The sequence below is a fragment of the Mastigoproctus giganteus genome, chromosome 11 (genome assembly GCF_048544385.1).
Source record: "Mastigoproctus giganteus isolate SK-2022 chromosome 11, ASM4854438v1, whole genome shotgun sequence".
Classification (NCBI taxonomy): Eukaryota; Metazoa; Arthropoda; class Arachnida; order Uropygi; family Thelyphonidae; genus Mastigoproctus; species Mastigoproctus giganteus.
Genome location: NC_143585.1, coordinates 90,711,528 through 90,728,279, shown reverse-complemented (window position 1 = coordinate 90,728,279; position 16,752 = coordinate 90,711,528). Strand labels below are relative to the sequence as shown.

At 38.7% G+C, this 16,752-nt stretch overlaps 1 protein-coding gene across 2 annotated transcripts in view; it reads right to left on the bottom strand.

Annotated features, from left to right (window-relative positions):
- LOC150078250 (solute carrier family 68 member 1-like) overlaps positions 1–3,264 on the bottom strand; it is a 118,141-nt gene extending 114,877 nt beyond the window's left edge. Inside the window, exon 1 of one of the 2 annotated variants that reach the window (XM_090384652.1) lies at positions 3,204–3,264. The gene's annotated coding sequence lies outside the window, so the exon portion shown is untranslated. The other variant, XM_090384650.1, reaches the window with a different exon arrangement.
- Positions 3,265–16,752: the final 13,488 nt, after the last annotated feature.

The following is a 16,752-nucleotide window of genomic DNA, read 5'->3' as shown; positions in this document are numbered from 1 at the left end:
GAGGGTGTCTCAAAAATATTGGCACATTTTTAGGGGAGGTAGGTAACATCTAAAGGAATGTGAATTGCATAGGAACCCATAACCGGAAACGTCACCGTAAGTCGGTAGACGGCACTGTTCATCAGTTTGCGAGAGGGAAAATTTCTGGTTTACTCATTCAAGCAGTAGTCGCCGCACAAAGAGTATGCATCGATATACGAACTGTGAGCTGGCAGATATGCACCTAGTGTATGGATTAGCAGAGGGCAATGGACGAGCCGCTCAACGAATTTATGGAGAACACTTCCCAGACAGACAGACATGTACCAGACCACCGGTTCTTTGCGCGTGCACATCAAAATTTGTGCGATTATGGGTCATTTAGAGGTAACAGGAGTAGTGTGGGCAGACCACGTTCGACGCGAAATCCCGCCATGGAAGAAAGTGTGTTGAATGCCATCCAGAATAATCCTACTACCAGCACACGTGCCGTTGCCTCTGCCTTATGAGATCTCGTTGCAGTGTGCAGCGTATCTGGCACGACAATTCCTTACACCCCTTTAATCTCCAAAGGGTTCAGTTACTGCTCCCCAAGATCACCCTGCACATGTGGCTTCTGCGTAGTGGTTTCTCCAAGAAGGTGTTCAAGACTTGAATTTTCCAGCCTATGTTTTGTTCACGGATGAGGCTTATTTCACTCGGGAAGGCTTATTCAATTAGCACAAGTACAATGCTTATGTGTGGGCTCCAACAACCCACACGGTGTGCATCCCCATGCGGTACAACATCGCTTTGCAATAAATGTGTGGGCAGCTCCGCTAAATATCGGATCTTTCTTGAACAAGTTCTACCAGGGTTACTTGATGTTCCAGCAAATGTGAGACACAACGTTTGGTTTCAACATGACGGGGCGCCTGCCCATTATGGAAGGTGTGTTCGTGACCATTTTAACAGGCATTTTGGGCATCGATGGATTGGCCGTGGTGAACCCTTTGCTGGTCTCCACGCTCACCTGATTTATCGAGCCTTGATTTTTTTCTGTGGGGGGGGTCCTCAAATCTATCGTGTATGAATCGCCTGTGGAGACGGAAATGGATCTTGTGGCGAGACTCATCTGCGCTGCTACTGCTACTATCAAAGAAACTCGAAGTGTGTTCGACCGTGTCTGCCAATTCATGCTGTGTTGGTGTCACGCATGCATTTCGTCTCATACTCCATTGTTAATATTATGTGAAATAAAGTTTGCCACTAATTACTGTCTTGTGCCTCTGCTACTACTTTCTCGTGACGTTTCCGGTTATGGGTTCCTATGCAATTCACATTCCTTTAGATGTTACCTACCTCCCCTAAATGCTTGTACCAATATTTTTGAGACACCCTGTATAATAGGATGTGTGTGTGTGTCTATTTCAGATACCCATTAAATATACCATGACCAATTAGGAAAAAAAAAAAAAAAACTGAAACCGAAATCAAATTTCGGTCTGCCAAGACAGGGTTATTCATTTTACGTTACAGCAGGGCATGGGTTCTGAAAATTAGTCATATTAGCCACATCAGTAGACCCTCTTTTCTTTAGTCATCCCTGGATGTGGAGGAATGTTGGTGTCTGTCTTAATTTCATTATTTTTGCTCTTTCCTTTAAAAAGTTTGTATTATGACATTTTATTACACTGCACAGTAAATTGTAAAGAAAGCAATAAATATAAAAAGTAATCTCTCATGGAGCAGGTCACTAAACCAAACATACAGGCATAGGTCACAATATGATATCGTTCACTGAAGCTGTATATTGGAGGCTTCAATTATGTAGCTGAGCCACTGGCTGTTTGGTACTGTCCTACTAATTGATATCTCTGTAAGCAACACATCAATAATGGAAGCAGATTTTGCCATTATAAACTGAATCAGGAAGAACTCAAAGTAAAACAAAAAACATAGCATTCTGCCAAATTTCAAGGGCTGTTTTTGTCTGATGAAGATGCACGAATTCTAAGGTTTTAATTAAAAAGGTTTAACAAACGATGTGTATTTGTGAGAAATACATATGTAATAAATATATTTCAAGCAAATATATTTATTGCACATATGTTTTTGAGATATAATATCAACACTAAATACAATGGTATTAATGTATATCTTTCTGACCTTAAGCAAGTACTTTTAATTCAAGTAATCTTGTACTTTAAAAAAAAAAAACTTTAGTGTCGTGAGTCACGGTCAGCCAGCAAGTCACCGCCAGTTCCATCCTGGCATAAATCGTATTCTAACCGGCAGTTCCGACTTGACTGAGCAGGATTACCTTAATTCACGCTTAAGAGTTATCATTATGCATAATAATTAACATTTTGCTTCTGACGGGATTCGATCCAGTGACCTTGGGTTTTTGAGGAAAGCACCTTAACCACCAGAACTAGATGACGGAGGACGTGCTCGATGTTTTCTTTCCACAGAGCCACAATTAACGAAACTTTCAGAAACTTCAAATACAGTATACATTTTTTCTTATTTTTTTGCTTTGAGTAGTCGTTCGAGAACCAGTCATTCTACTAAAACTACATAAAGGTTCTGCCCACCCCCTCCTCCGGGGGTACGCACCACAGTTTGGGAAACTGGGAATATGCCGTCTGTGATACTATGGTGGTCACGCCGCTTGAACTTTGCCATAAATGTCACATTTTGTGACATTTAGGGTACAAACACTGTCTCGTGATGATTAACGTGTTAATTTGTAGATCAAGTTTTTCTCTGTGGTGTTATAAACATTTATTCACAATTTCACAAACCACCTAAATCCATGTTGTTTATACGTTCTGTAACAGGCAGAATGCAGGCTGACCTCCTCATTTCTGAGAGAAGACGAATTAATTATACTTTAAAATTCCTAATAAAATTCGACATGTTAATGTTTTCTTTTTTAAAATATTTGAATTCTGTTGCATGAACTCAAATATCCAGCCACACTAACTGGCATTTATCATTTCTTACTGTATTTATATCGTACATTTTTAGTATTCTTGCGAAAGCAGTAATGATATCTTCACACATATATATATAACCTTACTTATAACGCCAACGATAAAATAATGACATTTTCCCCTACAAAAACTTACCAACATTGCATTTTAATTATCTACAAACACAGAGTAGTAATATACAAATATTGTATATATAACCAGTGAGACTTTGCCAGGAAATGACGTAACGACTAACCACAAACATACCTCACTAAGCCAACTGAATCGTGACAGAACTCATGGATAAATAGTTTCCCATGAGTAAACTCAGATGTGGTTACTGTGAAAATGGGTGTAGACAATCAGCTGATGAGAAATGCATCCCTCATAATTTTTGTTGTAGACCTTTTATTTATCATTCAAGCCATCGCACCAGGTAAGAGTTTTATTAATTTAAACAGATGAAGAAGAGATACAGAAAAACTTCGAAGTAACACATAAAACTTCATTTGGATTCTTATTCACATCGGTTGTTGCCTTTTGGATATAATTTTACCTAGGATATTATTTTTTATCTATTTTGTATATATCGAGATAGACATTAGGTATCTGTCGAGAAATGCTGGACGTTTCTATAAGTCTGGATATTACATTTGTAATATATATTTATACGGGGTATGTGGAATGCTGGGAAAGGTATATTTGTATTACTGACAGTTTTTTAATTTATTACAGCTTACTAACTGACATTTTTTTTTTTTGTCAAAAATGTGAACAAAATGTAAATGATAACTCGGATTAAAAAAAAAAAAAAAAAAAAAAGACTTTATGTAATGTCAGATTTAAGATAGATAGCGCATATTTTCAGTGTTCCTAAAAATAATATCGTGGGGCACTGGGCCAATAGTAAATGCATATTTCCGGAATCTCCAAGACATTAGGACCCCAAAGAAACTTTGCCATTGCATTTCAGTAAATCTAGTCTTGAATCCATAAAGAGTGATGAAAATTATATAGTTTATCATTTACAGGTATAGTTTGTATACTGTGATATAACAATGATATAGTTTATATACCGTACTGTTGTTTTCAACCTTAGATTTGATAATAAGTTAATTTTATGCAAAGGCGTAATTACAAATTCTTGCCCTTCTGCAAGATTTTTGAAGGGGACCCTCTCAAGCTTTTTAACAAGACCATGCCAACTGTTGCACTCCCTCTCCTTTTTCTCCATAGTAGTAGACCCACAGAATGCAGTTTTGCAAATGTCCCCATAGATTCTATTTATTTATTCACAACCAGTAGTTTATCCTGTTTATCTGGTTTTTAGGAGCATTAGCAACTAAGGCCATATTGCTCCCGGGATATGCGGTGGTCATTCCCTGACCTTTCCGCATCCTCCGTATTTGGTGGTCACGGGCTCGAACCCCAGTCTAATCAAGAAGCATGTGCTACGCACTGCTGCTCCTGGCTACGGAGGTGCCAGTTTATTCTGTAGGTAAGCCTGTACAGCCAGTGGGCTAGAAGGGTGTACAAATGTTTCATTATTTACAGCATATAATTTTATACCAATAATAAAAAGAATAGTGATATTAAATACATTAAAATAGAAATGTGTAGGGAACGATGTAACACATCAATTCTTCAGAAATACACATTACTGTTACATATATAAAAATTAGAGGTTATTTTCCTAGATAGGAATTGTTTATCTCTACATTATATTATTTATATACTATAATTTATATGTAAAGTAAGTTTTTAGTGTTTTATGATAATTATGGTGAATTGAACAAAATTTGATCCAGAATTTGGCATCTCTGTTTTATTTTTCTTCTAACTTATTGGGATCAATTTGTAAAGCATTGAAATACTGGATGGCATTGCTTAGGAACATTGCTCATAATGAGGCCCCATACAAGCAAGATATAGATATCATTAAAGTTATGCATATTTTGTTTCTACTGATTACTTTGTTGGCATATACATACCAACAAACTAATTAGTAGAAGATATATATGTATAACTTTAGTGATATACAGATAAGTGAGTGGAAAGTTTCTAAAAATAGTGAATTATTTCCAGTACTTTTTTTTAAAAAGGAACTGAACAGTTTCGTTTATCCATTTTGTGGGTAAAACAAAACCCCTTTCTGTACATAAGTATTATCAAAATTATTTAAACTACTTTTATTGTACAGGCATTATCTATCTATACATTAAAAAAAGTTTTCCTTCTAGTGATATTTAGTCGAGCCAATGGGAGAAGAGGGTGGGGCAATTATGTCACTACAAATGTGCAGGTAAATAATTACATAGGTCATTTCCTGATTAGATTTTGATCAGTGCATTATAATGTTAGTATATTAGTATAATGTTATTATTATACAAATAATAACAAAACTATACAAATATTTACAATTGTACTTCTATTATGTCGGGACAATGGGTCCCTTCATCAGCTGACATTAATGTACTAAAAATGTTACAATGGAACATCAAATGATGCCGGGCGTGGTCACGTATTAGACAGTGAAGCACAAGATTGGTGAATGTTAAATGGAAGGAACAAATGGGTTACTAGGCAGAATCAGACACTTGCTGTTGACAGTGTAGAGCGTGTACGTGGGACACATGCCAATCGTTCGTTGCATTGCAAGACAACTTAACAGGAGAGACTGCTTCTACAGGAATGGGATACACTTAAATAGAAAGGGTGCAAGAATATTTGCTGATGTTATCGAAGCAGTGTTAGGTGGGTCGGAAAACTGTTAGCTTGGGGGATACAAGGACTAAAAGATTAACAGTAGCCACTGACAGAGGTGAAAGTGATTCTTGCACTGCTTCTATTGGAATGAGCAGCAGTATGGAAAACAAGATGCAGGGTATTTCAGAGACTGCTGGGAGTCATTGTGGTACAAGTAAATGCATGGGTTGTGTTAGGGTAGCTAGGAATAGGAACAGGTGCATGTATACTTGCGTATACACCAATGCTAGGAGTTTGGTAAGTAAATTTGATGAATTTGAGGTGTTGGTCAAAACATTAAAGGCAGATATTGTTGGGATATCAGAGACGTGGTGTCACACAGATATAAGGAATGCAGAACTGGAATTTGGGGGAGTACAATGTGTACAGAAAGGATAGACAGGATAGGAAGGGAGGAGGGGTTGTGCTATTAGTTAAGAAACACACAAAATCCAAGGAAGTTCAGCCAGCCGACATCACTGGACAGTGCAGTGTTGAGTCAGTTTGGTGTGACATAAGCACTGGGAGATCAAATTGAGAGTACAGGCAGTGTAATGTGTTATAGGCCTAATGACTCTGATGAGTATAATAAGAAACTGTACAGGGAAATAGTGGGCCAGTAAATCGGAGAGTCTTATAATGTGGGGATTTTAATTTCCCAGATATTGACTGGAATTTGTGGGTTAGTCACATACACTAGCAAGGCTTTTGAAGATTTATTGGATGATTGTTTTCTACCTCAGCATATTTGGGAGGCAGCTAGAGGGAGTAATACTCCTGATCTTATTATCAGTAGTGATTCTTCATGCATTAAGAATCTGCAGATAAAGGAACCACTAGGTGGCAGTGATCACAGTGTGCTGAAGTGGGATTTACTCAAAGAGGTAACTACCATCAGGGTTAAAGGGAAGGGTTTTTGCTTTCGTGAAGGCGACTATGGTGGTCTGAGACAGTATTTAAATTCTATACGATGGGCCTAACTGATGATGTTACCAACAGCAAATTCAAAATGGAAGGAATTCAAAGAATTAATCTTGGAAGCTACTAGGCTTTACATACCAACAAAGAAATATTGTTCAAGGTTTAGGCCTAAATCGATGTTAGATGAACTAATGAGACATGTGGCAGAGAAGAAAAATGTATGGGATACATATAAATTAATGGGTGACATGGAAGCCTGTGATAGATATAAGCTGGTCTGTAACCAAGTCACAATGGAGATTAGGCAGGCAGAGGCAGATTATGAGAAATCTTTGGCAAAGGATGCAAAGAAAAACAGCAACTTTGGTTAGCAGCTTTCGTTTGAATTTTATTGGTGCATTAGCAACTAAGGCTATAATGCGCCATCCATAGCAGCAATTTGACTCCATTGCCACACTTCCTGCTCTTCACGTGACCTGACACATTCCAGTGTGATGCATTGAAAAAGCTGACATGATCTGTGCAGTACAAGCCTTTTATATTAACCCCAGGGGCTCACATCTGGTGAGTATGGGCTTGGCACACCCAGGGTTATGAGCTGGATATCATCATTCTTCTCTTTCTTGGTGATTCCTTTCTACTTCTCTCTCTCTCTCTCTCTCTCTCTCTCTCTCTCTCTCTCTCTCTCTCTCGGGGTAACTCGGGAATTGTTTTTTTTTAAGCCTCAGCTTCCTTGCACCATATAACTAATAATAATATATGTTAACCTGTAAAATCAGATAATTTACTTGAGGTGAATAAAAAAAAAAAAAGTTAATTCTAGATATCTTTCTATACTGTATAATCTATCTTATTAAACGATGTATTTATTAGAATGTACAAAAGTAGTAGCTGTACAGGGAGATGGAGTTATCTTTTGGTCCAATCTTCATTAAATAAAATAGAAAATGTCTAAAGCTGAAAAAATGATATTGAAATCTGGTGATGTTGGTTTTGATCAATGGCAGGCAAGGCATTGCCTCCAGAGCAAAGTGGCAAGGAACCAGTGAATTTTGTGGTAATTTCATAATATTAGTGTTATTGGTTTCTAAATAGGAGCAATATTAAAAGTCGTTTGAAAAGAGAAAAATCTAAGCTCAAAGAGTAGAAGTGCTCCTTTTTGATATTCCTCTTAAAGTCCTTATAGACAAATTACTGTATATAGAAGGCGCCTCCGTAGCCAGGTGGGAAGGAGCAGCAGTGCGTAGCACACGCTTCTTGCTTAGACCGGGGTTCGAGCCCGTCACCACCAAATATGGAGGATGTGGAAAGGTCAGGAAATGACCACCGCATATTCCCGGAGCAATATGGCCTTAGTTGCTAATGCTCCTAAAAACCAAATAACAACAACAACAACTGTATATAGAATTTGCAGAAAAAAAAAAGTAGTATCTTTTTAGACACTTTAACATATGTACTTAAGCACTTATTGTCTTCATCATATCCATCTGTTTGTCTGTCCATCTACATGTAACAACTCAACTCCCAGAGAATGGATTTTCTTGAAATTTTACATTTAGTTCATATAGAAAGGTTTTGTGAGCCGAATTTGATTAAAATTGGACAAACAGAAGTTTGACAATTATTATTATTTCTTTATTCCATCCAATTTGTATGGAAAAAGAAATTCATTAAATGTGGTTTTAGTGTAGTATTGCTAGCTTTAACAGTCTGTGCACGCTTCCCACCTATTGTTACATAAGAATTGTGAATGTTGTGCCACTTGTAAAGAGATACATATATGAAGAAAAAAGAGACTTTAAAATAAAAAGTATGTGGGAGAAGAGCAATAAATGTTACACAGTTGTAATTAAACTGAGTATCTAAGTTTCAAGAATTTAAAACTATAGACTTTTATTAAAATTTCTATAAGGTAATAATCTTAGTAAATTATTGATAAGAAGATAACTATATTTTCATTTAATTTCAGAATGACAGAAAAGAAAAAAAAAATTCAATTAATTTTAAGAAAAAAAGTAGAATGTGCCTAAAGTGTAATGTACTATGTACATTACGTAACTTGTAATGGAAGTATGTTATCAGATCATTATCAGCTGTATGGTGCAAGGAAGCCGAAGCTTTTGCTGCACAAGCAAAAAAAAAAAAAAAAAATCCAATTTACCCAGAGAGAGAGAGAGAAGTAGAAGGGAATCACCAAGAAAGAGAAGAATGATGATATCCAGCTTAGGACCCTGGGTATGCCAAGCCCATACTCACCAGATGTGAGCCCCTGGGGTTAAGATGTTGGATATTATTTAAAAAGAAAAAGAGAGAGAGAGAGAGAGAGAGAGAGAGAGAGAGATGGAAGTGTTGTATTATGTAGCATAGCTCATGAATGTTAATTCCACTCTGCTGTGGTACACTGTATTGGTACGTAACTCTGTAAAAATGCCAGAAATGGGTGCAGTAATGTATTTATGCAGTGTGCATGTGTTTTTGTTCTGCTGTTTAGTTGTTTTTTTTCTGGCCACTTTTTTACTAGGAAGCAGAAATTCAAAGAAAGCTATTTACCACTACCCATCCATACTGTGAAGAGGCAGACCATAATTATTCATGTACTGACTTGGTGGACTAAATCCCCCAATAATTGGTACTAGTGCAAGACCAGCAGATGGAGATGCTAGCAAATCCTGCCCTTGCAGGAATAGAGAAAAAAATGGCAGAGATGTCGTATACAACAAAAGGATACAAGTATATGAGCCAGGCAGAAGAAAGTCCACCTCCACTGAGCGTTGTCCAGAAATGTCACATTATTGAGATGAATAAGAGTGCCGAAGTTGAGAGTCTTTTCCAGATGAATGAAGTCCATGTCCATAATAGGTCATCACCAACAAAACAGAAGTTCGTTTATGGGTGGTTCCTGGCAGAGGGTTCTTGATCAGAAGAAAACTCATGGTAGCACTGTAGATATAATCTCTGACCTCCTCACACCAGGTGGAAGAGGTCTAGCTTTGAATCCCATCAATTATACACTGGCCACGCAGGAGGTAGCTATTGTCGGTGACTCAGTTGTCAGGGAAATGGGAAATATATTGTGCAAAAGATATAGGGGGAATAGAACCAGGGCATGTCTGCCAGGGGCAAAAGTTTGTTATAGAGCCAGAGATCAATGTCATCTTTTAAGAGCACAAAAGGTGATATTATTGTATACAATAACACTAATGATATTAAGAGTTGGAGATCTGAGAACTGACAACAAATGCAGAGCAATATTGAGAAAAAGTAGAGCGTTAGGGTTAAATTTCAAAGTATCTGCAATTCTACTCAGACACAGAGGGAGTACATGATGAGAGATTTGTCAATACATTTGGCCTTGGAGAAATTGAGCAAGCTTGTGGAGTCGAGTTTTTCTCAGCATGATCTGTGCTTATTAACAGGAGAGACTGCTTCTACAGGGATGGAATAAACTTAAATAAAAAGGATGCTTTCTTGTATCATATCCTATGGTAATGCTAAAGATGTAACTACCATGAAGGGTAAAGGGAAGAGTTTTTGCTTTCGTAAAGGAGACTTCAGTGATCTCGATCAGTTTTTAAATTCTGTACAGTAGAACCAGTAAGTGATGTTACCAATAACAAATTCTAAATGGGGAGCATTCATGGAAATAATCATAGAAGCTACTAGCTTTTCATACCAACTAAGAAATACTTTTCAAGGCTTAGAACTAAATGGATGTCAGATGAACTGTTGAGACACATGGGAGTGAAGAAAAATGCATAGGATGCATATAAATTTTCAGGTGATACAGAAACCTATGGAAGATATAAACTAGTCTTCAGTCAAATCACAAAGGAGGTTAAGCATGCAAAGGCAGATTAAAGTCTCTGGCAAAGAAAACCAAGAAGAGCAGCAAAGACTTCTTTACTTATTTTTACAGTAAAAGGAAGGAGGTTGAATCACATTGGTCCATTTGATATCGATGGTTTAATTGTTGAGAACCTGCTCTAGTTGCTTACAGGCTGAATAGGTATTTTGCATCTACATTCACACATGAGGAATTCTTTAGGGAGGCAGATGCCATAATTTATCAAACTCTAGTGGGAACTCTTTATGATTTTCTGATAACTGAGAGGAAAGTGGAAGAGAAATTGTTGAAGTTAAAAAGAAAAGAAAAGGCACCTGGGTGGATGTGATCTATTCAGTCATCGTATCAAGGGTTGCAGCAAAAGAGATAAGCAAACACTTAACCATAATTATGAGAGCTCCTTTGGATTCAGGGAGGTCCATGTGGACTAGAGATGTGCAAATGTATTCCCAGTTTGTAAAGGGAAATCAAAGGGTGATGAGTAATTACAGACCTGTCAGCTTAACTTCTGTTTTAAGGAAAATAATGGAGTCACGGGTTAAAGAAGTAATGCAGGATGATCTAGACAGGAGTGCAATATTACTTCACTCATAGCATGGTTTTGTTAAGGGGAGATCTTGTTTGATCAATTTTATTGGATATTATGATGCTGTGACAAAGGAACTATGCAAAAAAATAAATTTTATATTCTATACTTAGGAAAGCTTTTGATACTGTTGTACATAAGAGACTGCTATACAAATTGGAGCAGAGTGTCATTAAAGCAAATTTGCTGCTGTGGAGAAAAGGATGGTTGAGGACAGAGACTGGTTATCAGTGGACACTGCTCATCGTGGACTAATGTTGTTAGTGGAGTTCCATAAGGCTCAGTGCTGAGCCCACTGTTTTCTGTTATTTTTTAATGTTATGATGAGGGTATATCAGGCTTAATGTCTAAGTTTTTACAGATTATACAAAGGTTGGTAGGGTAATTAACGACAGTAATGAAGGTATGCTGCCGCAACAAAATATAGAAAAATTAGGCAGATGGGCTTTGAAATGGCAATTGAAGTTTAACCAATGCAAGGTACTGCATATGGGTAGCAGTAATCAAAGAATAATGGATCAACTGACTGGTACTACACAGGGTAGTGGAAAGTGTAAAAGACCTGAGAATAACTTTACTATCAGGGATAAGGATATAAAATAGATATAAGCTGGTCTGTAACCAAGTCACAAAGGAGGTTAGGCAGGCAAAGGCAGATTACGAGAAATCTTTGGCAAAGGATGCAAAGAAAAACAGCAAAGAATTCTTTACTTATGTAAACTCTAGAAGAAAGAGGATGAATCAGATTGGTCCATTTGATATCGATGGTTCAACTGTTGTTGATCCTGCTCAGGTAGCTAACAAACTAAATGAATATTTTGCATCGACATTCACACATGAGGAGTTATTCAGGGAGGGGAATGCCCGAGGTGAAGTAAACTCTGGCAGTGAGCTAGATGATTTTATAATAACTGAAAGGAAAGTGGAGGAGAAATTGTTGAAGATAAACATAAAAAAGGTACCGGGGTGGATGGGATCTATCCAGTTATATTAAAGGAGGCAGCAAAGGAAGTAAGCAAACCCTTAGCCATAATTATGAGAACTTCCTTGGACTCAGGGGAGGTACCCATGGACTGGAGATGTGCAAATGTGACCCCAATTCACAAATGAGGATCAAAGGGTGACACAAGTAATTATAGACCTTGTTAGTTTAACTTCTCTTCAAATAGGCCTATGAGGTTGGGCGAATTCATATTCACAAGCCATTATATTGATACACCAACCATGTTGTATTAAAATAATAATTTACCTTTAATACTGCAAAATAGATGTATAGATATTTACAATTAAAACTATTTACAATAAAATATATTATAATACAAATAAAAGTGATATAAAACGTTAAAACACTTAAAATACCGGATACCGAAGCTTTCAGAGGCATCCGCCTCCTTTCTCAACAGTACATTTTTAGTTGCAACACATCCTTAAATAATAGCAGGTTCATGGCTCACGTGGTTCCACAGGCGCATGGGCGGTATTCCCCTCATGTGTACTAGAACCGGATATGGCTCGGGAGTGTGCCAGGCGGAATCGAATCATCCCGTCCGAGTACTACAGCCTCGAGGAGGGGATGCATAAGAACTCCCCTGTCTCTGTTAATGGTATTGTTCTCGGATGAACAAATTCATAAGCTCTCAAGCCATTTGTGGTCCCAAAATCTATGAGCATGGTCGACGATGACAGCTTCATCTGGGGAGATCTGCTGATGCTTTTCCCAAAAATGTTCTGCCACAGCAGACTTCCCATAATCCACGATCTTTATAGCATTCATATGTTCCCCCAGACGGTCCTTGAACTGGCACCTTGTTTCACCAACATAACACTCCCCACAATCCGGGCACTTAATCTCATACACTACCCCACTACTACAATCTTTTGTTATGGGGTCCTTAACCTGAGACACCACTGTGTGCAACCTCCGTCCTGGAAGCTGCACACAGTGTATCTGGCAATCCCGTAATACTCGTACTAAACATTCGGTAAGGCCAGGATAGTAGGGAATGTAGGCTGTGGCAACTGGTGTGAAAGGCTCTCTATGATACTCCACACCTCTAATGTACCGTATTTCCCCATGTATAAGACGCACCTTTTTTCAAAAAATTTGGGGTCAAAAAACTGGGTGCGTCTTATACAGTGGTTGTAGATTTTTTTACTTGCATTTGCCCCTTTTTCGCGCTTTTTGTCTTTGCGCTCATTGTTTCGCACTTGTTACCGGTATATTAGGTTACGTTTTGCCACATTCTGCCCAGAAATGGCTCAGAAAAGATTTTCGTACAGTGCTGAATTCAAGTTATGAGGAGTTGTATGAATTTTATGATGAATAAAACTTGAGTTCAATAACTTTATGTAATACATTTTTTTTCAAATTTTGGGCCCCAAAATTAAGGTGGGTTTTATACATGGGAGCGTCTTATACATGGGGAAATACGGTATCTGTCCATGACCTTCTTGGGGATAACCGCATTTCTTGAGGTCTGCTGTGACTTCAGCCGACCGGGCTAGCCGAGTGGGTAAAGTACCTACCCGGCAACCCAAAGGTCGCGGGTTCGATTCCCGCCTCGGGCTTGGATCAAAGTACTGCAAAAACCTTGGGAGGTGCAATATGGCCACAGAAGCCGATGCACCAACAACTACCAAATCAATCGCTGTGACTTCTAATTTCCTTTTCTCTGTCCCCGGGGGTACTGCAGTGGGACTCAACCCTATCCAATAATGCTTTAGTGACACTATTCTTATGTTGGTTAGTTTGTGCCGAACTATGAGTGTACTGGCCTCGGCACATAGGCTTCCTATAGACTCTAGTTTTTAACCTAAGGCCTTCTCTATAGACCAATACATCAAGGAATCGGAGGGTACCATCCACTTCCACCTCCAAGTTAAACTGAATGAATGGGGAGAAACTATTGAGAAAACTAAGTACCTCATCCTGTCTTCCCCTCCGAATAATGGTAAACGTGTCATCGACATACCTTTTCCATTTGCGCATGGGGGGATCCAACCCATCAAAAATCCTGGTGTCCAATTCTTCCATAGCCAAATTTGCCACGATGGCACTTATGGGAGAACCCATTGCCGCGTCGTGAACCTGCTTTTACATAACATCCTGAAATACCATAGTGGTGCTGGACACAAAGTTCTACACCACTACAAATATCGTCTACATTAATGAGAGTCCTGATACTTAAGGTATCATCTTTCTCTAGGGCCATTCTTACACATCGTACTCCATGTTCAATGGGAATGCACGTAAACAGAGACACTACATCAAAAGCTATCATAGTCTCACCCTCTTCTATACTCTGTTCCTTTCCAAATGTCACAAAGGCCTTACTGTCCTTAATAGTAAAGATGGAACGTCCAACTATGGGGGAAATCAACTTGGCTAAACATCTGGATAAAGCATGGGGTAGGACTACCGAAAAAGATATGATCGGTCTGAGTGGGACCCTCTCCTTATGTGTTTTCGGAAGACCGTAGAATCTGGGTAGCTGACATCCTGTTGCGTGAAAGTGCGCTGTTGCAACAGGATCTAGAAAACTTGAGCAGATGGGCTGACAGGTGGCAAATAAAATTTAACATTGACAAATATAAAGTACTACATATTGGAAGCAGTAACCGCAGATTAACGTATCAACTCTGTGGTACTACACTGACAGTGGTAGAGAATGAAAAGGACCTGGGGGTAATTGTGCAGGCAGATATGAAGTTTTCTGAGCAGTGAAGACGGTCTGCAAGAGTGGCTCATGGTGTCTTGTCAATGATATACAGGAATTTTTCTAGCAGGGATAAGGAGGTGATTATCGCCTTGTGTAAGGCAATGGTCAGGCCACACCTTGAGTACTGTATACAGGTCTGGAGGCATCATTTTAAGAAGGATGTAGAGGTGTTGGAACAAGTACAGAGAAGGGCAACAAGATTAGTGAATGGAACGATGCGTTGCTCTTAAGAAGAAAGACTTAAGTTTTGCAGATTACAGTGTCTGAAGAAGCTGCATCTAGGCATCTGCGAGGTTATATGAGGTGTATAAAGCTTTGAATGGGTTATATGAGGTGTATAAAGCTTTGAATCACCTGAGAGGGCATAAATTCAAATTGAGGAGAGACAGTTGTAGGATAGATGTGTGGAAGTCTGCCTTGTGCCAGTGGGTGGCTGATTGCCTGAAGAAGCTACCAATCCATTGTTGTGGAAGTGAGTTATTTGAATAAATTCAAGGAAAAACTAGATAAAATAAATCACAAGATAAATTACAAGTTAAATTAAATTTAATATCTTTCTATACATTAGCATTAGCATTAGCAGAGGCATTTGATGCAAGAAAGCAAGCTTATGCAGCATCAACCAAAAAAAAAAAAAAAAAATAACCACTTGCACTTCACCTCTCTGTTCGTTCGAAATACCTGTCCAGCTGAGCCTTAAACTTATTTAGGCTATCAACCTCCACCACAAGGGATGGAAGTCTGTTCCACCAACCAACCACCCGCTGGCTAAAGGCAAATTTCCGCACGTCTATCCTACATCTGTCTTTCCTCAATTTGAATTTATGCCCTCTCAGGTGATTTTTCTGAGCTAGAGGAAGAATCCCATCAGCATTGAGCATGCTTAAACCATTCAAGGCTTTATACACCTCTATCAGATCACCTCGCTAGTGCCTAATCTCCAGACACTGTAATTTGCAAAACTTAAGCCTTTCTTCGTAAGAGCACCCCTTTGTTCCATTCACTAATCTTGTTGCCCTTCTCTGTACTCGTTCCAGCAGCTCTACATCCTTCTTGAAATGAGGCCTCCAGACCTGTATACAGTACTCTAGGTGTGGCCTGACCATTGCCTTATACAATGGAATAATCACATCCTTATCCCTGCTGGAAAAATTCCTGTATATCATTGACAATACTCCATGAGCTACTCTTGCAGCCCGTCCGCACTGCTCAGAGAACTTCATATCTGCCTGCACAATCACCCCCAAGTCCCTTTCATTCTCTACCACTGTCAGTGTAGTACCACAGAGTTGATATGTTGCTCTGGGGTTGCTGTTTCCCATGTGTAGTACTTTACATTTGTCAATGTTAAACTTCATTTGCCACCTCTCAGCCCATCTGCTCAACCTTTTCAGATCCTGTTGCAGCAGCATAGTGTCAGTAGTGTCCTTGACAACCCTGCCAACCTTTGTATCATCTGCAAACTTGGTCATTAAGCTTGATATACCATCATCAATATCATTTATAAATACAGAAAACAATAATGGACCCAACACTGAGCCCTGAGGGACTCCACTAATAAGATTAGTCCACGATGAGCAGTGTCCATTGATTACCACTCTCTGTCTTCTCCCCCTCAACCACCCCTTTATCCATAGCAGCAATTTGCCTCCAATGTCACACTGCTCCAATTTGTGTAGCAGTCTTCCATGTGCAACAGTATCAAAAGCCTTTCTAGGATCCAAGTATATAATATCAAAGTTATTCCCTGCATCCAGTTCTTTTGTGACTGCATCATAGTATCCAATCAAGTTGGTCAGGCAAGACTTCCCCTTAACAAAACCATGCTGTGTCTGAGCTATAACTGAAGTTTTGTCTAAATGATCCTGCAGTGCTTCTTTAACCAGTGCCTCCATTAATTTTCCTGGAACAGAAGTTAAGCTCACAGGTCTATAATTACTTGTGTCAGCCTTTGATCCTCCTTTGTGAATTGGGGTCACATTTGCACATTTCCAGTCTATG